Source organism: Ursus arctos, unplaced genomic scaffold, assembly GCF_023065955.2.
Source record: "Ursus arctos isolate Adak ecotype North America unplaced genomic scaffold, UrsArc2.0 scaffold_11, whole genome shotgun sequence".
Lineage (NCBI taxonomy): Eukaryota > Metazoa > Chordata > Mammalia > Carnivora > Ursidae > Ursus > Ursus arctos.
In genome coordinates this window covers 20,868,710-20,896,579 of record NW_026622775.1, presented here as the reverse complement: position 1 = coordinate 20,896,579, position 27,870 = coordinate 20,868,710, and the positions used below count along the sequence as shown (strand labels likewise).

Here is a 27,870-nt window from a genome sequence, read left to right as displayed (position 1 = left end):
CCTAGGAGATTCCCAAGATGTAAATAAATCTCAGGAAATGTGACTTTTTAAAAATTTAAATTCAATTAATTAACATATAATGTATTATTGGTTACAGAGGGAGAAGTCAATGATTCATCAGTCTTACATAATACTCAGTGCTCTTTACATCATGTGCCCTCCTTAATGTCCATCATCCAGTTACCCCATTCACCAACCCCTCTCCCCTCCAGCGACCCTCAGTTTGTTTCCTATGATTGATCAAGAGTCTCTTAAGGTTTGTCTCCCTCTCTGATTTCATCTTGTTTTATTTTTTCCTCTCTTCCCCTACGATCCTCTGTTTTGTTTCTTAAATTCCACATATGAGTGAGCTCATATGATAATTGTCTTTAATTGACTTAATTCGCTAGCAGGGAACTGTGACTTTTAAAAGGAACTGAGATAGATGCTAAGTCTAGGGGAAAGAGTGAGATGAAGAGCATTATGTTTATGTGCTCTTAACACATCTCCCCTCGGTGTAAGAAGGAAAATAGTAACTGCACTGTGGAGAGATCAGACAACACTTTACTCAAGTGATCAATATTAACATGATGCCATACCCCCAAGAAAGATACCACATTTCTATGTTTTTTTCTAGCCAGACATCTAGTCTTGAGGAAATCTAATCATGAGGAAATATCACACAAACCCAAATTGAGGAATATAATATAAAACAACTGGCCCGTGTGCTTCAAATATGTCAGTCATAAACGACAAAGGTGGAGAGTTCTTCCTGATTGAAGGAAACGAAAGACACAAGACTAAATGCAATACATGATCTTGGATTGGATCCTGAACTGGAGGGGAGAAATGCTAGAAAAAACAATATTGAGACAACTAACAAAATTGAAATATAAACTGTACATTTTAAAATACAATCTTGAGACAACTGACAAGATTGAAATATAAACTATACATGTTAACTGTACATGTTAAATTTCCTGAATTTAATAACTCTACTATAATTACACAAGAGAATATCCCTGTTTTAGGAAAAATGCACTAAAGAATTAGGGAGTAAATAGGCATGATGCATGCCATCTACTCTTAAATGATTCCGAATATATATATAATATATAAAGACAAAAAAAAGCAAAGAGAAAAAACAAGTGATAAATGTAGCAAAATGTTAAAAATCAATGACCACAAGTAAAAGGTATACAGGATAAGAGGGAATTCTTGGAATAATTCTTGCACTTTTTCTGCAGTTTCGAATTATTTCAATTTAGTCATCCTGTCTTTTGACTGGAGTGTTTAGTCCACTTACATTCAAAGTAATTATTGATAGGTATGTACTTATTGCCATTCCATTATTTGCTTTACAATTGTTTTTGTAATTCTTCTCTGTTCCTTTCTTCTTTTGCTCTCTTCTCTTGTGGTTTGATGACTTTCTTTGGTGATATACTTGGATTCCTTCTCTTTATTTTTTATGTATCTATTACCAGTTTTTGATTTGTGGTGACCATTAGGTTTCTATATAACATCTTACACATACATACAGCAGTTTTTATTAAGTTGACGGTACTTAAGTTTGGACCCATTCTAAAAGCACTAAATTTTTACTCCCCTCCCCTCAATGTTTTAGGTATATGGTGTCATACTTTACATCCTTTTGTGAATCCCTTGACTGTTTTTTATAAATATACTTCATTTTACTGCTTTTGTGCTTTCACCTCCATACTGGTTTTATAAGTGATTAATCTAACACTTTTATTATGTTTATATGTACCTGTGAAATTTTTCATTTTCCCACTTTTCTTACTCCTGCTTATGGTATCTCCTTTCCACTCAAAGAATCCCCTTTAACATTTCTTGTAAGATTGGCTAGTGGTGATGAATTCCTTTAACTTTTGTTTTCTTGCCATTTGCAACATCATGGATAGATCAAAAGGGTAAAATGCAAAGTGAAAGAAGTCAGAAAAAGACAAATACCATGTGATTTTACACATATGTGGAATTTAAGAAACAACAAATGAACAAAGAAAGAAAGAGAAAAACAAAACAAACTCTTAAACATAGAGAACAAACTGGTGGTTGCCAGAGAGGAGGTGGGTGGGATGATGGGTGAAATAGGTGAAGGGAATTAAGAGTACATTTAACATGATGATCACTGAATAATATATACAATTGCTGAATCACTACATTGTACACCTGAAACTAATATAACACTGTATTAATTATACTGGAATTAAAATAAATATTTTTCATTAGCAAAAAATAATTTCAAAATAAAAAGCTTTAGAGCAAAGATCCTATAAAACATTAAAATCAAAAGTATTTTCATGCACGACGTTTCATAATCGACTTCTATTAAGGTATACATATTTTTACATAGGAATAAATTACTATTTTATATAGCACTAAACTTTAGGATCTTCTTTTCCACTTCATATTGTCTTATTTAAACATTTCCATGTATCAACATATCTATCATTTTTAATAACTATATAGTTCTTTATTATGTAATCATTCTTCTATTGGACACTCTATTGTTTTCAATTTTCACAATTTTGATATTGCTCCTATGACAATATCTATAGAAATTATTTCCTTTGGGAAAATTTCCTAGGGGTTTTAGAATAATTCTGTAGAACAAGATCTAAAAAGAAAGCTATACTGTTTTAGATGTCAAACTTATATGGATTGATATCTACTCATGCCAGAGGACATTTCCATACTCCTTAATATGGAGTCAATTTTGAAAATTGCTCATCAGCACATGGTACCATTAACAGATAATAGCTCTCAGACAGACAGAGACACAGACAGACAGACACACAGACACACACACCATTCACCAAGCCTATAGAGCAGAGCAAATGGAGAATAAACTTTTCTAGTTAACACAAAGCACTGAAGACCAAACTTGTTTATGTTCAAATGCATGGGTTTTAGTAAATATGTCTTATTCTTACAGAACTCCCACGATATTAATATAGGAACTGCTTAGTTAAAAAACGAAAAAATATGTACTTTAACTATAAATGTGTTGCGAGAGCTTGAGCACCAGAAAAAGAAAAATTGTGTACGTAATGATAATTATGTCAGGCTAAAGACCAACTTGAGTGAATGACTGTAAACAAGGAACACCAAATAGCAATTTCAGCAATTAAGAACTGGTTTGTAAAGTATAAGAGGAACATGGGACCTTGTGGAAACCTACCAAGGAAGTATACAACACACATACACACTACGATGTATCTAAGCTGAGAACGATAAAACGTGTGCATATATACGAAGCATAAGCACTTGAATTCTTACTAATACAAATGAACAAGAGTAAAGTTTTCGAAGAGATTGCTAGCACAAAGGAAAGTTTAGGAGTAATGGAAATGATGCATATCTCAGCTTTGAAATCAGTTACATGGATACATGCATTTGTTGAAACTCAAACTGTTCACTTAAGATCTGTATGTTTCATTCCACATAAGATATATCCCCAAAAATTCAGTAGAAAGCACACAAAATTATGTGTCAGCAGACCTGCTCGGCCACGAACAAATTCTGTGAGTTTAAACATCATATAACCTCAGGTTCCTCATCTGAAAAGCAAGGAGACTGTGTTAAATGATCTCTTTAACACAGTTTCTAAGTTCCATACCAGAGAGTCTAATTCACAATTTTTTTAAAGTAGCAATGAAATATGGAAATTAATAACCTGACTTAGGACTTTAACAATTTTAACCTAAGAAGTTTCAATTATATTAAGTAATACATGAATATATTATCATTATAAATAGAAATTCAAATGATTATAGATAAAGCAAATGTTCCCTCTGGCCCCCTTCTCATAATCCTAGAGGGGACCTGTCCTGCCAGGTTGTAGTGTATTCTAGGCTTTTTTGTTGTTATGGCTAAAGAGTCAGTATGGTTCTGTGGCTAAGCACGAACACTGCGGAGTAATGCTGCCCAGGTCCACTGCTCAGTAGCACCATTAGCCAGCGTAGAACCTTGCTGAATTCACCCAATCTCCCCATGCTTCAGTTTCCCTATCTAAAAACAGCAACAAAAGCAGCAACCATTCACAAGGTTGTTGTGAGAACTAGATATGACACACATAAAACAGAACAGAGCCTGGCACCCAGGAGTATCCATTATTACTGATAAACTATTCACTATTTCATAATAAAATATCTACACTTGCTTCTTCCAATATAGTTGAAGAATAAGTAATTTAAACACCCTAACTCAAAAGAAGTCACTCAAAGCGCCACATTAAATACAAAGGTGCTCAGAAAAATCATTGCTCTTGAACCACAAAGGTTTCTTCAGTATCATTCAAATGGTACACCTTGCAGATGGAAATCAGGCCTATCAAAGTTCTGTTACCAACGTTTCAGATTTTTACTTAACATGGGAATTATTAAATGAGTGGGGGAGAAGGAAAAACTAAAATTCAAGACAGCCACCTCCAGCCTTGTTTCTGTAGGTCTATTCCATCAATGAAAATCACCAAGCAGTCATGATACCCAAGGACCCAAGGACAGCAGGAAGCATAATATGTCCTAACACACAGCCTGATGAATGACTGGCTTTGTATCTAGGCTTATGGCCAGGGGTACAATGTGCTTGCGCTATTACTCATTCTGCATTTACTCTGTAAAAGATTTTTACTTCCTAATGCAGAATTCTTTAATGAAGAAAAAAGCTTGCTAGTTGTTTATTATTTCAGTGACACAAAAAGATATAGAAACTAAACTTTCAACTGACACGAGGGAGAATAAAGTACCACATTTTCTTCCAATCAATTTTTAACCTTTATACACAGTGATAACAGTCTGTGCCAAAGGTTCTTGATCCTGTCTACGTGAAAGGGCTATAACTGACACCCAGTTAGTCCACAAGTCAACACCCTTAAATAATGAAAATATGAGGACCCTGACTGCAGATTTGTGCCGTTCCTGGCTCCTTCTGCTGGGGTGGACTCTGCACTAGCAGGTGATCTGTTTGTTTCCATAACAACCCACCCTACACAGAGTACACCCATGTAGTGCCCTGCTGGAGATGAGAGACACCACGAGGGTGGGGATAAAGACCTGGACTTGCCCTTTAGCCTAACCCAAGCATGTTTCCCTGCCCTTCCTGGCTGAATACCATATCAACAAGTTTCCAAGGACAACGCATGAACTTGGGTAGCAAAGTGAACTATTGCCCTTATGGTGTGATTTAAAGATCCCTGTGCCCTCAAATTACCCTTCTCCTTAAAAGTGGCTGATAGCCTATATTTGAAACATATTCCTTTAGCTAAATAAGCATTGTCTTAGGGGTGCTTGGGTAGCTCAGTCAGTTAAGTGTCTGACTCCTGATTTTGGCTCAGGTCATGATCTCTGGGTTGTAGCATCGAGCCCCGTGTCAGGCTCCATGCTAAGCATGGGGCCTGCTTGGCATTCTCTCTCTCTTTCTCCCTCTGACCCTCCCCCCACCCTGCTCATGTTTGCTCATGCTCTCTGTCAAAAAACAAAACAAAATGCATTGCCTCAAAATGTAAATGTCCTTGGGAAACTTTGTTAATGTAGTAAGTCATCTAATCAATCATTCTCACTATGGCATGAGTTTATTTCATCCATTCCTTTCCTTCCACCAGCTGGCTGAGATCGCCAAATCTAAGGGGATGAGAGTTACTGGATTATGCTTTATTGTTGTTATTCTATTTTTATCTTTTGACTCAGAAGAACTTAAAGGGAGGGAAAGATAATTTTGGAGCATGGGGCACTGCCAGGGAAGGGAGTTGAGGAGGGGGGAGTAGATAGAATGGGCAGCTCAAGAACAACAGGAGGCCCTGATCCCCCGGGGCAAGGAGAAGGACCCAGGAAATGAGTGCAAACTCAAAAAACTCCATTATTTCCCAACTTTGGGACCAGCCTACTTCAGGGAATACTACTCCAGATCCAAGCAATGACCAGATTGCATAAACTCTGCTTAACTTTCAAATTAATAGCACTGAGATTAATAGAGGAGCAATTTTTCAGTGTATAAACTGAATTTAAAATAACCCAATAACCAGATGAAAAAAGCATAAGGAAAAATTCTAAACCCACACACATGTACATATCCCATCATGTACATAACTATAATTTCAGTGAGGAACAGAATTCTAAAGTTGCAAATGATGCAACTACTGTGGTAGTCCTATATGATGACACTGGGCGTGTATGGGGGAGGGGATTATCTTCCCACACTGGCCTTCTCTCCTGTGCTACATTTCATATAGCCATGACAACAGCCGTATATGGAATGGAATAAGGACAGGACCTGCACAGCTGTTGGTCTCCCAAGGATGGAATTGCTGGCCTCCTCTCTTTAAATGTGGGTTGAGCAAATGTGCGAGCCAGCAGTTATGAGCTAGCTTCAAATAAATGACTGCTTCCTAGATCTGTCTGGCTTGTAAAAATTACTGGGGTGCCTATTTAAAATAAGGCATCTGTCAGAATTTTGATTCAAAAGGTCTGAAAAGGACCCAGGAAACTGTACTTCAGATGATTTTTTAAAAATTTTTTATTATGTTATGTTAGTCACCATATAGTACATCATTAGTTTTTGAACTTCAGATGATTTTTGAAATCAAGCAAGTTTTGTAAACATGAGTTTTGTAGTTTTGAAATCCGCAATTTCAGAAAGAAAACCACGAAGAGGGAGAGGCCAGTGGTGTTCCTCCCCTGAGTTTGGGAATATGCATTGGGAATATGAGAGGGTAGATTATTACTTCAGGCCCAATCCACTGCCTACCTTGAAGAGAAAATTTCCATGATGTCCACAGGAATCCAAGATAAAGACAGATTTTAACTCTTATGTATAAAGGCTGATGAAAACCCACAAACTCACTACATATAGTGAAACATACAATGAAAATCTTAGTGTCACACAGCTGTTCTTCCATGTACTGGTGGTAAAGTCATGCCCCAACACCAATAAATAAATAAATAAATAAATAAATGCATCTCAATACTATAATGGTACAGCCAGAGTTCTGAGATAATAGACTAAAGCTAGTTAATGAAGCTAGTTAAAATGTGGATATACTGAGAGCTATTTTTAATATAATCCTCAAACAGAATACAATTTTTCATAAAAATTCCTATACCATAGAAGTACATTAGGAGTCCCAACCAGCAGCTTCACAAATACATGGTATGGGTCTGGAAGGGAACATAGGAAGATAAAAACAGCAATAATGTAGATTGGTAGGATTATAAGTGAAGTTTTCTATATTATTTTCCTTTATTTTTATTTTAATATGGATGCAATAAATAAGGAATTAACTATGGTTAATGTATTACTTGCTATTTACCCATCACTATTTTGTCAAAAAGCAAATTAAAATATTCCTTAATGACAACTGAGTCAGTTTATTAAAATTATTTCTATTAATGAAGATATTACAGCCCATCAACACATTTCTTTGTAATAAACTTCATTTTTGACATGGAAATAACTATAAGAGGCATTGAGAGTCTTTTTTTTTTTTTTCTTTGAGAGAGACAGCATGAGCAAGTGGGGGAAGGGTAGGAGCAGAGGGAGAGGGAGAATCTTTTTTTTTTAAAGATTTTATTTATTTATTTATTTATTTATTTATTTATTTGAGCCAGTGAGAGAGGGAACACAAGCAGGGGGAGTGGGAGAGGAAGAAGCAGGCTCCCAGCAGAGGAGCCCGATATGAGGCTCGATCCCAGGACTCTGGGATCATGCCCTGAGCCGAAGGCAGACGCTTAATGACTGAACCACCCAGGCGCCCCTGAGAGAGAGAATCTTAAGCAGGCTCCATGCTCAGCATGGAATCCACTGCAGGGCTCAATCCCATGACCCTGAGATCATGACCTCAGTCGAAATCAAGAGTCTGATGCTTAGGGAATCCTGGATGGTTCAGTCGGTTAAGTGTCCCACTCTTGGTTTCAACTCAGGTCATGATCTTGGAGTAGTGAGACTAAGCCCCGCGTCTGGCTCCGCACTCAGCGCAGCATCTCCTCGAGATTCTCTGTCTCTCCCCCTTTGCCCTCCCCCTGCCTGCGTGCATGCACAGGTGCTCTCTCTCTTTCTCTCTCTCTCAAATAACTACAAAAAAAATCTTTTAAAAAAAGAAGGGTCAGACACTTAACCAACTGAGCCACCCAGGCACCCCAAGCATGGAGAAGAGAGTCTTTTCTCAATTTCTGAAAAAGTATTTTATACAGTATGAAAACAGAATTAAATGTTTACTAAAATAGCACCAAACATTCTGAAAACATAAAATATGCAACAGAAGTTTCTAAGGCAGAGGGAAGGGGGAGGTTAAAGTCAAGGGAGTAGTGACACAAGACAGAGGAGTGGGCAGGACGTGCTACGTGGAAATTCACTGCATACAGGTGGCCTGTGTCTTTGCTGCCGTCTTCGCTGCCTGAGGATGAAGCACCTGGGCCTCCAGAAAGTACACTGTAGTTAGTCCTATGTACCTGCTCCCCAGAATAGGGCTTACTGGCAGAAGTGTACAGCTGAAACCATCCTATCTGGACCTCGTGATCCTTTTATGTTTTGATCCAGAGGGAGGAAGGGAGAGTGCCTAAAGATGGGACGGGAAGAATCATCACAAACAGGATCCCAGGCTTCAGAAAGGAGAGTCTGGGGGCCTGACAATGAGTGAAAACAACTGATATAAGAGGGAAGGGCTAGAGACCAACCCTGTGATGGTGGGGAGAATCATGGCCAAGAGAGGGAAACAGCAGAGAAAGAAAAAGATAGAGACCCCAAAGAGAAACTGTGAGGACTTGCAGCCTGCAGCACTGCAGCTGAGCGCAGACAGACAGACAGATGTTGCTGCCTGAGGGTCCTTGATGAAGCTATTCTCAGGCAGACTTGGCTGAGCTCATGCTTTCCTGTCTGGCATACCTCATGAGGATTTTCTTGTTTGACCACAGCTGACTAAGGGATTTTGCTTCCAGATCATTTGTTAACGGAGGTGTAACTGAGCAAAAGAAAGACAGGTGCTGAGTCCAGGCCAATGGGAAAACACAACTCTCCCACAGTTTAAAAATATGATGTTTGAAATCTGTACTAAAATCAAAGATGGCTTTTTTTTACTTGACTTTCCCATATGACAACTTTTCTGCTTAATACTTTCACTAAAAAGACTTAAGCTGGAATCAATAAGAAATTTCTCTTCTTATATTTTGGTTTGAAGTTTGATGTTCTTATTTTGAGGATAGTAATTGGGTTTTACCATTACATCTAATGAAAATTTAAGAAGTAAAAAACGTATTTTAAAAGGACCTTGAGCAATATGTGATAATGCACAAGAATTAGTCCTCCTCTAAAAGTCTAGGTCTCCTACCCCTAAGTTTCAGCGAGAGAAAGACAGAGGTCTGGCTCAGAAGAACCGTTTTGTCAAGTAAAAGTGGCTCAAAATGTTTACAATTCTCATTTGATTATTCTTTCTGTAGAGAAACAGCAAAAATGGTTATGGGGACTTTAAATAAAACTTTTATTATAGGCAAAGGAAATGGTACAAGCTACACACTAAGCTGTGTGTAGTTTTGAATTAAGTCAAGTAAAGTAAGGAAGCATCCAAGATAAGGCTAAAATACACCCTTCCCACTGGGGACCTGCTAGCCCTGATTAAAAAACTGTAACGAAGCCAATCCTGGCAAAAGTGAGGTGGCAGCAAAAGGAATCTTCCCCATTTCCTCTTACAAATACCCACAGCAGGACTTTCATAGTCTAGGTAGTTAACCTTTCTCTCTCTCCCTTTGTCTCTCTGTCTCTCATTGTGACTCTCTATGTCTCTCTGCCTCTGTTTATAGATTTCTCTGTGTGTGTGTCTTTCTCTAACCCCCACCTCCTTCAAAAGACTGTGTGGAAGACAGTCATAATGTCCACACAAACCCTGTATATTCGAGAATTCTGCAAAGTAGTATTTAATGTATCCTAGAAATTACAAACTACTACAATTCTTCTGGTAGTGTTATTCAGATGCATGACTGTTTCATTTTAAGCTAAACTAGGGAGAATACTTAAAGAATTCTAACTTCTAGCTCCCCTAGTAATGTACATTGTTTATCATCCGGATTTGCCATGTGTCAGAAAGCCACTGCTATGGCAGCTATTCAGCAGCCTACACAAAATGAGTCAGGGTGCTCATTCCAGTTCCAGACAACCAATGTCCATGTCACCTACCACCTGTACTAGGGACATCTGGACTCAGAGTATCCCCATGAGGCTTCATGAGTGGCAAGACAGGCCAGAAGAGGGAAACCAGAAACTCCAAACAGAAAGAGCCCAGGAGTAGAGCTGGTGATGGTCAAGGGTCCCAAGAGGGGTGACTGGTATTTGGCTTTGACAGGAGGCAAAAAGATCTGGAGCCCCAGGCACCACACCGAAACAGCAGGGAGGAGATTATCTGGGGCTTGGTCATAGGACATGGCAAAACTAGTCACCAGCCATAATAAAGTGAGCCAAGTCAGATCTTTTTAAGAATTACTGGTGGTAGCGATAAACAAAAACATGTAAATACATAAAACTATGTATGGGAGAAAAATTCTAGAAATTACAGGATTAGGTATCTAGTCTCATGTTTACTCCTTACAAACTGGAAGCCTTAGGCAAATCACTTAACCTCACTCAGCCTATTTGGGCAGCTCTAAAAGAGATAATACCCGTCACACCTGTTGCACAGGTTTAATGGACAGATGTGATAAAAGGACAGGTGTGAAAGCAATTTAAAAACCACAAAGTTTGAAAAACACACAGAGTGTTCTAGACCTGTGACATAGGCTTCTTTTCCCCTTTGTTGCACACCTGAGGGACACAATGGACTTACAAGAGAAACAGTGGTTTGCAATGCTTCAACTTTCACCATGGAGGGAGGTACAGAAGTATCTGGGCTAGCAAAGTATCAGAATTTGTGAGCTTTTAAAAGCCTCCTCCTGCCAGACTCCAATGCCCCGCTATCTCTTTCCCCCCAACCCCACAAACACAAACAGAGTCATTCCTCTAGTCCAAGAGTATTTTCAGTTACTCATTGTCAACACGATATTTGATTTATGTTGTAAGTTGAAACTGGAGGCCTGGAGACCACAAGGCCGCAGATGTACTTTCTTTGGCTTCAGTGTGGCCTACATGGGTACCTCTCTGCTCCTCCTCAAATTACACATACCCTCTACAGTTCTTAATATTTAAAAATCTGTAGAGTTCCATAAAAATTTAATTTTCTAGCATCTCTTGAAAAATTAAAAAAAATCTAGCAACACTGGGTCCAAATTCCCATAAGGCAACACTCAAATTTTAGGGAGGATCAAAATCACGGAGAGATTATTAAAACATAGAATGCAGGACCCACTCTCAGAATTTCTGATTCCATAGGTCTGGGATACAGTGAAAGCCTGCATGTCCAAGTTTCTAGGCAATTCTAATTGCTGCTGGATCCTACTCTGAGAATTACTGTGCTAGATCATTGCATGGGCCGCTCCTGGTGAATAGAGATGCACACTTCAGTTTGCCAAAGCCCCCACTACCTCCTATTGTCAGTGACACAAGTATCTGTTGTCATTCACCATGCTTACTCTGTTGTTTTTCTTACACATGCAAAACCACTTAACTAACTTAACGTGCCTGGCCTCCTACACATTTGTTAGCAACCTCTGCTACTTGAGGGCAAGAACCCTGCCTTCTACAGCCACTTCTCCCTCTCCCTTACTCCTTCTCTCTCTGTCTCTCTCACACATACACACTCACCATCCCACAGTGTCTTAACACAGCATTCAAATATGTTTGTTGCTTTGACTTCCTGCATTAAGTTGGAACTCTTCTAGGCCTGAGCCTGAAGGACAGTAAGACTCTTAAGCTAGGAGCTGGTTTAGTCAGTCCTCTATCCCCTTTATTCGATCCAGATCTCAGAGCAGGTCTATGCTGCCTCAAATGCGGATGTGGGAGGCAAAGAATAAAGAGGAACATCACACTGGGTGAGGCATTAAGTTCTCCTGAGACCCACTTCTATTTAGCTTCTCAGCCCCTGTACTTAGCCCCAAATCCTCTAAAATGAGTTACTATTCAGGAATACTATCAGCTGAGATTCAACAAATTGCCCTCACGAATTGGTTTTGTGATCACCAGCTTGAGGGTAGGGGACAGACATGGGTGATGACTCTAGGTCCCTTGTAACTTTTTCTCTTTTGGGGACAGGGAGGAGCAGAGGGAGAGGGAGAGAAAGAATCTTAAGCAGGCGCCATGCCCAGCGCAGAGCCCTGTGCAGGGCTGGATCTCACAACCCTGAGATCATGACCTGAGCTGAAATCAAGAGTCAAATGCTTAACAAACTGAGCTACCCTAGCATCCCTATAATTTTATTTTCTATGAAGCCCTTTAATGAAGGCTTGGAACAAATTATGTGCACATTTTGAAAGCCATCAAAATGCAGGCCAGACTCTTCTCCCTAGTGTCCATCCCCTACTCACACATGCTCTATCTTGGATCTCTGGTCCTAAACCATGGTTTGTATAAAATGGTCTCAAATTTAATTTCCACTAAGAGTTTAAAAGTTTCTCTTTTCAATAATGAAATATAGGCAGTTCATTCCAGACGCTCTGTAAAGGATTCCAGTCTTTAAGGCCAAGAAATTTTATCCTTCTTTTACGGGCTGACAGCAAATGAAAGAGTTTGTTTTGCCAAAAGGGGTACCAAAGTAATTTGTGAAGACTTGACCTCATTAAAATATTCTTGAAATATGACAAAAAAGAAAAAAAAATCTAAATTAACTGTTAGAGGCCTTTCTTGCACTGTCAAAAAATAGCCTCAGAGTAGTATTATTATCACTTCCATTTAATGGAAAAGGGCTCTGAGGCTTTTAGCAACCTCGCAGGATTATACAGCTATCATCAAAGACAGAATCAAACTCACTCTGAAGCCCACGACCTCCCCATTGTCAATTTAACTTCACCATCCACAGGTCTTATACCAAGGACGTGTCTTCCCTCTACACTGCCTCTAAAAAGCTTAAGAACTCAAGAGGCTGAATATGGTCCAAAACGTAAAGCATAAAATAGAAGACCACATGGTGATTGCTCCTTAAAACAATGAGAGAAACAGAGAATCAACACATAGTGAATCAGAGCGAAGATATGCAAACACACTTTAATAAGTGACAAATGACTCCTAGGCCAGCAAGGCTTTGCTTGAATGTAATAAATCTTTAAAAAGAACAGATCCTTCAAAAGGAGACAGGGAGGTAGCAGCAAAAATAAAAGAGCCTGAGACAAAAGTTATCAAAGCCCATTAAGCACTCTCCAAAGACTCTTGGCCTTTAATGAAAAGTGATGCCTAAAACTTATCAATTTCAATCTTTAATGAAAAGAGATGCCTCAAACTTGTGAATTTTAGGAAGCCCAAAAGCCATGAAGGGAAAGACCAACAGATTTAACCACATAAAAAATTAAACATTCCTATAAGGTAAAGGATGACTTACACACACACACACACACACACAAGACTAGTGAGTATAAGAGGAGAATCTATTTGAACACGTGTTGGAAAAAGGGTTAATATTTCCACTACCATAAATATCCCCCCACCAAAAAAATGATCAATGACAAGCAACCAACAACAACAACAACAACAACAACAACAAATGCACAGGGGAGGAGATGAATAGACAGATTATGGAACAGGAAATGCAAATATCTCAGAAACATACAGAAAAATTCTCAACTTCACCTGCAGTCAGGAAACATATCAAAATAAAAGAGCACTATTTTTATCAATCACAGTGCCCAAAAACAAACAAAAAACCTAAGAAACTAAAAGTATCAGTACATCAGGACTAGTAAGGGTACAGGGAGACAGATACCATCCTACATTTCTTAGGGGTATAAGAATGCTACATACATAATCCTTGAATCATAATTTGGCTGTGCATAATAATAATAAGTATGCCCCCAAATCCGTGTGTAAGTGGACGTATGCAGTTCAAACCCGTGCTGTTCAAGGGTCAACTGGATTTCTTTGTAAACCTCCATTCAGCTTTCCAAGTGGTGTAATACTTTCAACAAATTCATAGGTAAGATAATGACACTTAAGTTACATACAGTAAATATAGATGATAGAAGATAATGGTTTCAATTAAAGTTACCATAATGACTTAAATAATGCTAATCTAATGATGCTATGATCTGGGGGTATTAAGTTTAGACTTATTTTGTCTTTAAACCAAGTAAGAAAACAGCAAGATTCTTTCCCCACTTATTTTTTCACCCTGTAGTCAGAGAACAGTCTCCCACTATGCCAGAATGTAGATCTCTTTTGATCTTAACTTGAATTTTTGACATTTTTGGCTCAATTATTATTTAAAAAATATTGCACTAAAATATGATATACCTTGATTACAGAGTTATTTGGTACCCTCTTAAATTCTGAGTATGAAATTAGTGCCTCACTGCCCTAGTTCCAGCCCTGTCTTGCATCTTCAGTGCACAAGCTCAGATAATGTAAAAAATGTTCAATATTAAAATAAATTTAGATAACAAAACCCTCTCAGAGTTGTTTTCCCATGGTAGCCTCTACGTTAAAAAAATGTAGCTCATAATGTCATTCATGGTGAAGACGTCTGAAGTTTTGAAATAAATTGATGATACTGATGTATATTTTTTACTTGTGCCATTTCAAACTTATTGTCTGAGGTGGGAAGGAAGATATCTGCTAAGATGCAGTATTAGTTGATGACCAATATTTTCTAAAATATCAAAGCAAGCCATGGCTATGCCCTTTAGCACTTCTATCTGGTTTAGTCTTTAATCAATAAGAAAGTAATTCAGAATTGATGATAGTCATTTATGAAAACAATAGGATTTAATTTTCTTATTTGGAGACATACACAAAGCTAAATGAAAATAAAATCTTCAAGGTTGCTCTCCATAGGGGAAGAACATTCAATGCAAGAAAAATAAATGTATTTAAAATAATAATAATAATAACTTACTTATCAACTGTCATTTAGGGAGTACTTTGTGCTATGTGAGATAATGACAAAGATGTAAGCTGAAGGTATAGTCAGGAGAAAAAATCCATAAAAGGAACAACCTCTGAATAAATCCCCATGCTGAATACTAGTCCCAGTCACTGCTTTTTGAAGTGTTGAAATATGTTATATAATTATTGAGTAAGACTGGACACGTTTGTTTCCAAAACAAAGTAAGCTAGCAAATAACTAGTGTATTCACTTTGATAATTGGGGTACGGTGATATGCATTTCTGGATGGAAGTATAAATGATTAGCTAAGCTATATTTTACAGGTAGCTCAGCTAAGTTCAGCTTGTCAAAATTTAAAGTCTTAACAATGTACATAACAATGAAATACTCCTTATTTAAAACCTTTATATAATTAAAAAGTCATGATTTAAAGGCACTCACAGTTACCTTGATGGTGAGTTTTGTTTGGATTTTGTTTTAAAATGAATGAATGAATAAATGAGACTTCTAACCTCAAATCCCACTTTGGAGAATTACAATTTGAAACATTTTAAGTAGTGGGGGGAAAAAAACTTCAACATTCACCAGTAGGGGGATGACCAAATAAATTCTGAATATCCATATAAATATTGTGTAGTTATTAAAAAGAATAAAAATAGCATTATTTGGGAGGTAGTAAAAGGCAGTGGCTAGCACTGTGGACTCAAGAGCCACATTGCTCAAGTTCAAATTGCTGCTCCTACAATCACTAGCTGTGCAACTGAGGACAAATTAATCACATCTCAGTTCCTCATCTACCCACTGGGGATAACAGTACCTATCTCATACGGTAGTTGTGGAGTAAATAAGATAAAGCATAGGACCTGGCATCTAGCACATACTGGAATGATGTCCACACTTTTTGGGGGGTTGGGGTGAGAACTGTACACATTTTATAACATAGATCTATTTTAATCAAAAGTATTTTAGAGCACTGGGGCTCCTGGGTGACTCAGTCAATGGAGCATCCGACCCTTGGTTTCAGCTCAAGTGATGAACTCATGGGTCATGGGAGAGAGTCCCACATCAGCCTCTGCACTCAGCAGGAAGTCTGTTTAAAGATACTCGCCCTCTGCCCCCACACCCCTACTCATGCTCTTGCTCTCTTTCTCTCACCCTAAAATAAATAAATAAATCTTTAAAAATATCTTATAGCATTTATTAAATATAATTGAACATTTAGAGCATAAAAATATTTTAAGCACACTGTACATGTATGTTTGTTTGGTGGTGAGAGGACAGAAGAATATTTTAACTTTTTCTTTGCACATGTCTGTGTCATTTGGCTTGTTGCAAAGAACATGTATTGATTTTATAGTTTGGAAGAATAATCCAATAACTTGTTGGAAGTGGGGTGGGTGAGGGTGCTAGCAGGAATGGAGGCTACAAAAGCATAATTAAAGATTGGAGAGTGAATCTGGAAACTGAGATGTTTGGCAGGTTGGAGTACAGAATGCACAATGGAGAGCAGCAGGTATCAGGCTGAGGGTGACCAGAGGAAGGGTCATGTGTTCACGGAAAAGGAGTGTGGACTTTACCAAGATGTTCGTGGTAAGAAATGCAAAGTATGGGGCGCCTGGGTGGCACAGCGGTTAAGCGTCTGCCTTCGGCTCAGGGCGTGATCCCGGCGTTATGGGATCGAGCCCCACATCAGGCTCTTCCGCTATGAGCCTGCTTCTTCCTCTCCCACTCCCCCTGCTTGTGTTCCCTCTCTCGCTGGTTGTCTCTATCTCTGTCGAATAAATAAAATCTTTAAAAAAAAAAAAAAAAGAAATGCAAAGTATTGGCTGTACTCCGGCAATGTGAAAGATGAGAACTCCACCCCTCCACCAAAACACAAACTTTTCTATGGCTCCCTTTTACTCCTTATCAGGATAAAGTCCAAACCTAAGTCCGTGGGTATTATCACCAGCCTTCTCACCCCACCCTACTCCAAACTCAAACTCTACTTCAGCCACAGTGAAATACTTGGGAGTTTTTAGAAAGCTCTGCTTTCTCCAGGTTCTAAGACCTTTGCTAAGGCTGCAGCTTCTGCCAGCAGTGCCTTTTCCCCATGCCATTCTTGTTCTGCCTGGCTAACTCCTCAGAGCTCAGCTAAAACACCCCATTTTCTGAGAAACTCACTTCAGTCTCCCAAGGCTAAGTTTCCCTTCTAGGTCCTCCCATATCACCCTGGAACTAACCTAAAAAGAATACTTTTGACATTTATTCGTAACTGTCCATTTATTCCCTGCCTTGCCAATTAGACTGGAAATCCATAAGGACTGGTACTTGATACTATTCCTTGCTCATTCTTCGGTACCTAGCACAGAGCACAAAACATAATCAGAGATCTATAAATAAAAAATATAAATAAATAAATAAATGAACAAATGGATATCTTTAACTATACAAACCATATAATCCCCTTTCTTGTATTCCATGTTTTCCCAAAAAGTTTCTGCTTTAATTTCCTGTCTTATATGTGTTAGCCCATAGGCAGAGAATCCTCAACAGGTCATATCAGTGCAAGACTGGGTCCATGTGACAGTCATATTGCTCAATGAAAACTAACAAATTGGCATAGGGATTTTATATGTCAATCCTGTATCTTGGTTAATTTAAGTTCTGCCCTAGAGAAAAACCTCCACATGTTGGCAAAAGCAGATGTCTGAGCATTTAAGATGAAGGGCGACAAGTCTAAACTATGGCAAATTACTACATTGAACGCCTTTGGGAAGGACTTTCTTGGTTACATCTGGACCTTGATTCATTCACTCATTCAGCAAATATTTAATAACTCCCACCGCATGGCAACCTTCATTCTAAGCTATGACAATAGAGCAGGAAATAGGATAAACAAGCTCTACCATCATAGAATCACATTCTACTGGGGGTTAGCAAAGGGACAGGTAATAAACATGTAAAAATAAGATAATTTCAGGTAATGCTAAATGCTATAAAGAAAATTAAGCAGGATAAGAAATGATTAAAGTTGAGGGAGAGGGAGGGAGAGCTCCTTAGACATATTACCTTACTCCTCAGGGTAAGGCTTCTCTGAGGCGTGAATATTTGAGCTGAGTCTTGAGTGATGAGAATACTCAGTCAGGCATTAGAAAATCTGGGGGCAGAGGATTCTAGGTCTAAAGAAGAACAAATGCAAAATCTCTGAGATAGGAATGAGCTTAGAATATTCAAACAAAGATAGAAAATCAGTACGGCTGAAGCATAATGAACAAGATGATATGAGAGCAACCAGAGGGTAGCTATAGAATAGATCATATAGGCCATGATAAGGAGTTTGGATTTTATTTTAATGCAAAAGAAAGACATTAGTGAAGTATAGGTAGGGAAGTGATAGATCTGATTTATATTGTTGTTAAATGGCTAATGACAAAGAATGAACTCTAAGAAGGCAAGAGTGAACAAGAGGCTCTTGTCCTGGTCCAAATCAGAGCAACTGATAAGCTTGTACAAGCATAGTAGCAGCAGACCTGGTGAAAAGTGGTTGGTCAGGGTTGGGATAATATTTTGGAGACAGAGTCAATAAGATTTGATGTTAAATTAGATGTTGGAGGCAAGAGGAAAAAAATCAAAACTGTGATCTTTTGGCTCTTCTTGTCAGAAATTCCTGCATCCAGGGTGCCTGGGTGGGTCAGTCCATTAAGCATCTGCCTTCAGCTCAGGTCATGAACCCAGGGCCCTGGGATCGAGTCCTGCATCAGGGTCCCTGCTCAGTGGGGACTCTGCTTCTCCCTCTGTCCCTCCCCCGACTTATGCTTGTTCTCCCTCTTTCTGTCTGTCTCTCTCTTAAAAATAAATAATCATTAAAAAGAAATTCCTGCACCTGTTTGCTTTTAAAAATCAATGTTCTGCTGGAGAACTTCCTTTCAATACTATAACAAAAATTTCTGCAGCATATGACAATATTTGAATTACCCACACCGATTTATTGTACAGAATTCAAGAAGTTTATTTTGTGTTAAACTAAAGCTTTTAAGCTTCTGATTTTTATTTATTTATTTTTTTGCAATCTAGAACATAGCTCATTTTCTAAGACCCAAGTGCTTATAGAACATAGACTTGGGGGTGCCTGGGTGGCACAGCGGTTAAGCATCTGCCTTCGGCTCAGGGCGTGATCCTGGCATTCTGGGATCGAGCCCCACATCAGGCTCCTCCACTGGGAGCCTGCTTCTTCCTCTCCCACTCCCCCTGCTTGTGTTCCCTCTCTCTCTGGCTGTCTCTGTCAAATAAATAAATAAAATCTTTAAAAAAAAAAAAAAAAAGAACATAGGCTTGTGTCTCTTTATAAAGTGTCATTTCCTTGAAATATTAGAGATCTTTATGCCCAGAGCTTCTATTGATTATCACTTCCTTATTTTGCTTTATAATCTTTTTTTCTCATATTATGGCCATACTTTATATCATTGTCTTATGGATGTTAAAACCACGGCTTAGGAGGCCAGGTAAATTATAGTACAGGAAGAAACAGAATGGCAAGCCTGATTTCCTTAGTTAACCCCCTAAGGTATTCATTCACCTTCTGTGAAACTCAGAAGATAGTATGTCTTAAAGAACTGTTTACGTCTACAGAAAGATTCTTTTTCTCCTGAACTTAACTCCTCTAATGTTTTATATATTGCCCAGTGATAGTCTCTTAGAAAACAACATTTTGAAAACAAACTACACTTATTACTATGCACGAATCTTTAAGATATATATAAAATATTATTAGGAAAAAAGCAAGCAGGATTGAATGTAACTTCCTGGGTAAAAGAACTTACAAAAATTCACAGTACATATTTAGTGTGTTAATAGTCAAAGCACTGTTATGGATGGAGAGTATTTAGGGGACACAATAAACCATACCCCTCTTCCCACCAAGTTGTGAACCAACTGAAAAACAGGTAAAAGAGGCAGACAGCTGAGAACTATCACTCTTACTGATAAAGCTGATGCTTGGAAAAAGGCAGCACCAATGGGCCTCCCAACACTGAACCCTGGGACCAGGCATACATACCACTGAGTCACAGACTAGCGGAGCAGGACAATAGAGACTCTCCCCTCCACCCATTTCAAAGACTTGTCCCTGTAAAATCTGCAGTATAAAGAAACAGACCAGAAGGCATGATTCCTGGGGCGCCTGGGTGGCACAGCGGTTAAGCGTCTGCCTTCAGCTCAGGGCGTGATCCCGATGTTGTGGGATCGAGCCCCACATCAGGCTCCTCCGCTATGAGCCTGCTTCTTCCTCTCCCACTCCCCCTGCTTGTGTTCCCTCTCTCACTGGCTGTCTCTATCTCTGTTGAATAAATAAATAAAAAATCTTAAAAAAAAAAAAAAAAGAAGGCATGATTCCTGATGGCAGCCTCACAAGAGTGAGGCTGGCCAAGGGGCTGAACTTTCTCACCCAGTTTCTCACCATCCAGCATCTTGCCAATGGAGAAGACGCCAAGAGACCCAAGAGGCCAAGAACATTAATAGAATCCCCTGCAACTATACTACATTGCCCACATAATTTTATTGTCTTAACCTTAGTAGTCTCCAAACTGCAATCAGTCTACCATGGGATTCTAAATTACTTTCCAAGGAGAACACAGGTAATTTTTAGGAAATCAATTCCATTTATTCAACTTTTACCTACTCTTTCCTAAAACTGCTGTTTTTTCCTAAACTGCTGTTTAGTTTTTTCCTAAAAACTACTCTTTTCTAAAACTTTCCTTAAAAGCTGCCCAAAACGTGACTGAGGTTGAAACGTCACAACAATTCTGTTTTTCCAACTCCCTTTAAAAATTATTCTTTTCCCACTTATAAAAAACAAGCATCCTCTCACTCATCCCAGGTCTTACCATGGCAAATGTTCCCATGTACAAAAAGTCTCGGAGTCATCACACAAAAGAATAATTCTAATATCGATGTCAATATTTAATTTAATTGAGGCATGATAAACCTATAGGAGGATTTCCTGATCTTCCTTATCTTACAGATACTCTGTTAAGAGAGAAGCATGGTGCTAGAAATTGGGTATTTTGGTCTGTGTTGGGGTGTTCTGAGTTTTTCTTTTAAAGATTTTACTTATTTATTTATTTATTTATTTGAGAGACAGAGAGCATGCACAGGGGAAGGGCAGAGGGAGAGGCAGAGAATCCCAAGTAGACTCCACGCTGAACCTGACGCAGGGCTTGATCTCATGACCCTGAGATCATAACCTGAGCTAGACCCAAGAGTCAGACACTCAACTGACTGAGCTACTCAGGCACCCCTGGGGTGTTCTGAGTTTTATCTACATTGCAGAGTGGGATGGCAGGAGTTATGATCATTTTTGTCCAATGCCATTTCCTCCTCCATTCCCTGATGATGCCAAAAAACACTGCTGAGATAGCCAAGAGAAATACTGAAGGAGGTTGAGCCCTACTTCAACTAGGTAGCAAACTCACAGGAAGATTTCATATATCTATCTCAGAATTCAAGTATGGATGATTTGTGGAAAACATTCTGGTAAATACCAGTCAGCTACAAGGCACACCTACTCAGTAATGAGAAAGAACTTAATGTAAAGTCTCGTTCTATGTCTCAGTTACATATTTCAGATGATTTCAAGGAAAAGGATGTTAAAAAATTCCAAATTTCCATCATCAGATCAAAGTTACATGTAAAAGAAACATATATCAGAGGTAAGTCAATGTTCTATATTTTCTTGAGCAATTATACAGACTCATAGGAGAAAATATTTTCATTAATTTTCACCGAATGATTATTGAAAACAGTGAATCAATATTCATTTACTCACACTACTGTTCATTGTCACTTGTTAACCATCTCACCTCATTATCCATCCCTACCTTTTATGTAGATTTAGATATACTGTTTTCTATTGTAAATAATGCATTTAAAAATTAATCGTTTTTAGTAAGCCCTGTACCTAATAGTCCTAGTCTGTTTTTTTCTGTCTTTTCTTATTCTGTCTCCTAGCAAAAAATCACATTCATGAACTAATGGTGGGAGGGGCTCCAAGCATTTCATTGAGGCATATTTCCAATAAAATTTTAGTTCTCTTTAGTAACATATAAAAATTTATAATGTAGTTATGATCAATTATGTACTACTAATAATTGTAATAATAATTCAATCCAAAAGAAGTTTTTGACACTTAGAACCTTTTGGTAATAGAAAAGTGTTTAAATTATAAACAAACCTTTATTGCAGAAAAGAATGATAAGGTAAGCAATAAAATATATTTGAACATAAAATATATTTTTAAAACTTTTGTGGGGAAGTAGAATGAAAATACAAACTCAAAGAGAAAAAATAATGTAAATTTCTATAAAAATGAATGATGGTGAGTATTCAATTTCTATGGAATTTAATTTCATTAAGCATATTTTAACCCTTTTTATTTAAAAATATTCGTATTTAATCAGAAATTACACCTTTTGCAACTAAACTTAGGGCAAAAAAATTTTATATGTCAACTTAAAAATTGACATATAAACGGGGGGTATGTCAGCAAAATATATGAAGACCGTTGCCTTAACCCCTTCAGCTTACCCACTGAGATCAACTTGGAATACGGTTATTCACCTTGGGTAAGAAGTCAGCAGTCAGAGAAGTCCTGCTCCCACCTTCATAAGGTCACTTCTCCAATACAATGTTCACCTCTTTTGTGGGATCTCCTGGGGTCACTGGAAAAGTGTAGATTTTGTTCCCAGAATGCCCTGAATGGGTCAGAACACCGTATCACTAAATCAATTCCAATGCTGTTCTGTACCCAAGGCTATAATTGACAATCTATTCTATTCCATCTCAAATTATGTTCCCCTTTTTCAACATTAACAGGGGTTCTAAAAGAAGATCAAATGATAACATAAAATTACTCTAAAAATTAAAAACCAAAAAGATGTGCTCAATTTGATTATGACCCTCCCCAATATGAATTTTCCAGGGAGAAACGAAAAGTTCAGATATTAAATGATCTTGTTCTTCTAAGTTATAGCCCAAATTCCTATTAAATCTAAAATTATTAATGTCCAACACTGAACTTTCATCATCTTGTGAATTAAAGTTCAAACAACAGGTTTTGTCACTCCCTGGCAGTGAACTTTAGCTCCCAAAACTGAAGCTCCTCCTCCCCCAAACGGCCTATCTTGTTAAGCTTACCCCAAACATCCCGTGGCATGGGCAGGCGCCTGTGAAACTTATAGTATGATGTAGCAGAGCAGAAAGTACACCTTCTGTGGGAGGCCTGACTCCTATGGGACAGGGGAGAGGAAGAAGGTGGGCTGCACACGCCAAACTTACACATCAGGAAACTTGCTAGTAGCACTGGAATAGAGTATTGAGAGTTATGATAGTGGCACCCACTTCACACTTCAAGAAACATCTGATATGGGAAAGAAGTGTTTTCCCCTAAAATAAAGAAATAGAACAGAATTATAATAAATAGACTCTCTTATTTAAGAAATATTTATCGAGCACAAATTTCTGAGCTAGACTTGCTGGGAGATTCATAAGTGAATCAAAGATGGATGCTGCCTAACGACCAACCACTAACATTTGTAACATTCATGTATATGCATATGTCACATATTTTAGGTTTTTGCTGCAGTAGTGTCCTCTTCCAGTACCAATTTTTGTATTAGTGTAGATTAGGCTTTGTTTGCTAGCAAACAACTCCAAGTATCTCAGTGGTTTAGAACAGAAGAGATGTATTTCTCATGCATACAACTGTGTATATTTGCTGAGGCTCTTTTACACTTTGTCCTGACTCTAGGACCCTCATTGACAGAAGCAGCTACCATCTGAAACATTGTTGAGGTGACAAATTCAAGAAGGTCACAAATTCTTTGTCACTTTTCTCCCCAATCTTCCTCAAGAGGTGGAGTTTATTCCTCCACCCTTTGAAACTGAGCTGGCCCCGTGAACACTTTAACCAACAGAATGTGTTATTTCTAGGCCTAACACTTACAAGACCTGGAAGCTTTTGCACTTCAGAGAGTTCTGAACCACCATGTAAGAAATCAGGATACTCTGCTGGAGAAACCACGTGAAGCAAGGCCCTGGGATAACAATGGGAAGAAGAAAAGCTTGGCCATTCTTGCATACCAGGCAAGCCTCCTAACTATTCCAGCCCCAGCAAATACCTGGCTGGAACAACATGAGATCCCAAACAAGATTAGACAACTGCCCATGAGCCCATTCAATCCACAAAACCATCAGCAATAGTAAAAACGGTTACTGTTTTAAGTCGTTAAGATTTGGGGTGGTTTGCTGTGCAGCAATAGATAACTAAAACATTTCCTTACTGTACCAAAAGGAAAGAGGGCGTAAGAAATTGTGCATTCTTGGGGCGCCTGGGTGGCTCAGTCGTTAAGCGTCTGCCTTTGGCTCAGGGCGTGATCCCAGAGTCCTGGGATCGAGCCCCACATCAGGCTCCTCCACTGGGAGCCTGCTTCCTCCTCTCCCACTCCCCCTGCTTGTGTTCCCTCTCTCACTGGCTGGCTCTCTCTCTGTCAAGTAAATAAATAAAATAAAATCTTTAAGAAAAAAAGAAAAGAAAAGAAATTGTGCATTCTTAAAGCTTTTACTTGGAAGTGACACAGACTACTTCTAATCACATTTCACCGGCCACACTGAGTTCAAAAGAGTAGGGAAATGCAAGTCTACTATGTGTGTGGGAAAAGAAAAGGAAATATTTGGTGGCTAGTACTATTATCTCCCAGAGAAAGGGCAGGGATGGAGAGGTACATCCTCCATAGAGAAGACAAGTAAATCACTAAGTAGATAAAATGTCAAGAAAAAAAAGAATAACAAGAACATAGATAATGATAGATGCTTGTAGATGACCTCTGGGCAACGTAGGGATGGATATAAGGAAGAAAAGGAAGGTGGAAAAGACTCGGAAAAGAAACATCTACAGAGGCCAAAGGAGACATCTAGGGATCCAAAGGAGAGTTTCAAGAACAGAACAGTCAAGGAGAACATAAAACAAAATGGATGGTATAGGCAAGGAATTTGTAGAAATTCAGAGATCAATGTGAGCTGATACAGTCATAGGCCTCAGACAGAGGTAGAATTAGAGAAGGAAATGAAAAATAATAGAATTTGGATGGTTGGAAAGGAGAAGAAGGGCACTCTCAGTGAGGAAACAGAATAAAGTCTTGAAGTGGGAGATAAATTTAGCAATTGGGAGAACAGCGACGAGGTAAAGGGAAACACATCAATGTAATAAAAGTTATGTGTAAAGTAGATTGGTTTGCTGCAGAAGGAAGCCATTTGTGGATTTACGGAGACCTGTGACTGCCAACTGAGATTTCTGGGTTGTTTCCTTTAAATAGCTGAGCACCACTGGCAGCGGGTGATAGGGTGCCTGAGTAAAGGAAATCAGTATACAAGACTAGTCCCTTCAGGTGGAATGAAGAAGGGAAAGACAGAGCAAGCCATCAGTCAGAAAATTACAGTATTCAAAGCAGAAGTATCCTGGTGGGGGGCAGGGGGAGAACTTCCTTCTAGACCAGTTCAGGAGGCTTAGAAAAAGTTGCTCAGAGAACTGAAAAAAAAAAGGGGGGGGGTGCAAGTGTGGAGGAGTTGAGATATTTATTTTATCAAGGATAGAAAAGAAAATGTTCAACTTTTTACTTCCATGGCAGACAAGGTTGGTTACCTACCCAACATTCCCTACCCTACTTTCTTGACAACAGAACAATATTGCTCAATTCCTCTCTTCCTTCCAAATCAATCAGGGAAAAGAAATCTACACATATATAATTGAGCTCTAAGGTAAAACTGATTGGTTTAAGCCAATTGGTTTAAACATTCAACTAGCATCATCTTTCTGAAGAGTGTGTGGGGTAAGAAGAGGGTTGGTTTCTTTGGTGCCAATGCCAGAGGTGTGCTTACTGACATTTAGTGGGATGAGACCAGAGATGCTAAATGTCCAGCAATGCATGCCATAATCCTGCATAAAAACTGCCAAAAGCTAGATAAACTCTAACCAATCATGGTAGTCCCAAGCTCCTTGTCAGTTACTGTTTCAGGGAATAGTGACCCACTGGTCAATAACACAAAGAATGGCCCGCTATGAAACCTCTGGGGTGGTTTCTTCCTGCTGTTGATGTCATCCCAACTGTATGACACCTGGTACTGCTACAGGCATCCATCTTCTCCCCAAAACCAGTTTCTTCCCAAACACCCTGTTTCCATCATTGGCATTTCCAGTTACCAAGTCCTAAAACAGTTTTGGCTTCTAACCATTAACCTCAGGCTGACTACTCACTCAGATTTGCCTGGGACAATCTAATTTTAATCCTGTTCTCCCAGTGTTCCCCCTTTCAGTTCTAAAGGTATTCTAGATTGGAGGCTAGATTATATGGTCACTTACTTTTCCCAACTAAATGCTGTTCACTCTGCCTCAAGTACCTTTAAAGCAGGGGTGAGCAAACTATGGTCTGTAGACTCTTTTTATATCTGGAGATCAAAAAAATTGTTTTTACATGTTTAAATGGCTGGGAAAAAAATCAGTATTTCATGACGCCTAAGATTTCAGTGTCTATAAATAAGTTTTATTGGAATACAATCACACTCATTCCTTTAAGTATCTTTTATGGTTGCTTTCTTATTATAAGACAGTTGAATAATTATGAAAGTGCCTAAAATATCAACGTTTGGCTCTTTATAGAAAAGATTTCAGACCCCGGCTCTAATGCCACTTAGTTCTAAGTTTCCTCATTTCTTGCACAAATATCATAGCCTACTAACTTGTTTTCCATTCTTTTCTCACTCCAATCCTTAATATCCGTGGTAAATAATCTCTCTAGATAAGTTTTGATCCTGTCATTTGCCACTGTAAAATCTTCAATGGCTCCTCCAAAACGGGGAGTATAAAGTCCAAGCCTATCCGTTGACTAAAGACTACCAACCTAGTTTTCCAGACTTTGCTCCTCCTGACTAAAGCTTAAATGGACCACTTGCCATTTCCCTAATAAGTATTTTAGCTCATATCACACGCCCCCATTGCTTGCCCATGTCTCTCCTCCATCGCACCGGTTGCTCAAGATAAAACCAAAACTGTTACTCCCTTAATACACCTTCATTCACTCATCACACCGGTAGTTCACAGCAAGTTGTTCTTGAGGTGGTTGTGGGGGAACGGACAACAAAGACAACAGACTAGGGCAAGAAAGAGCAAGTCAAACGAGTTGAGTGCTTGAGGGAAGGGGCCCAGAATGAGGCTTCAGAGGTGACATTTACACCAGATTTTTTAAGGACTTGGGAGTTTAAAAGATTATGAAAGACCCAAGGAGACAAAAAGAAACTAAATAAAGCTGAATGAGAAAACACAAGGACCACCTCATTCTATCCGCTTCCCTACCGCCACAGACTATGATTTAAAGGATCATTTAGTCTAAAACCTGAAAGAAAAATTCTACAAGAGCAGCCGAGACTAAAGCCACCCCAAAGTGGCTGCTCAGTGCCAGAGCAGACAGCAAGTAGATTCCGGATGCCAAACAACCCCAGTAAGGGTTCTGTGCACTCATTCTGCGCCAGGAAGACTCCAGCCGGTCGCCAAAACTTTGGGTGGTAGCTTTGGCGCCCACGCTCCAGCTTCCGGACAGGCGCGACGGCGCCCTGGTGAAAAAGAGACGCCCCTCAATAGTTTACACCAGCAATTAAAACTGTGTCGTGGCCTCCCACAAGCCACCAACCTGCGCCCTCGAAAAGGCGACCCGACCAGACCCCGCCTCCGCGGCGGCCTCGGCGCACGTGAAGTCCCCGTGCGGAGCGACAGCGAAGAGGCGGGAGTTCGCGGAGGCGAACTCAAGCCTGGGAAGGGAAGCGATTCCCGGGCGCACGCGCATAACCAGGGATCGGGCGGAGCCTGCCTCCCAAAGGGGGTGTAAAGGAAAGAAGAGCGC

General features: G+C 39.1%; 1 protein-coding gene across 2 annotated transcripts in view; it reads right to left on the bottom strand.

Moving 5' to 3' along the window:
• Positions 1 to 27,808, bottom strand: part of JADE1 (jade family PHD finger 1) — a 506,990-nt gene extending 479,182 nt beyond the window's left edge. The window contains exons 1-3 of one of the 2 annotated variants that reach the window (XM_057310064.1): positions 27,661 to 27,808; positions 23,258 to 23,365; positions 22,541 to 22,674 (exon numbers count right to left, since the gene is read on the bottom strand). The gene's annotated coding sequence lies outside the window, so the exon portion shown is untranslated. The remainder of the gene's footprint in view (positions 1 to 22,540; positions 22,675 to 23,257; positions 23,366 to 27,660) is intronic. The other variant, XM_048212307.2, reaches the window with a different exon arrangement.
• Positions 27,809 to 27,870: the final 62 nt, after the last annotated feature.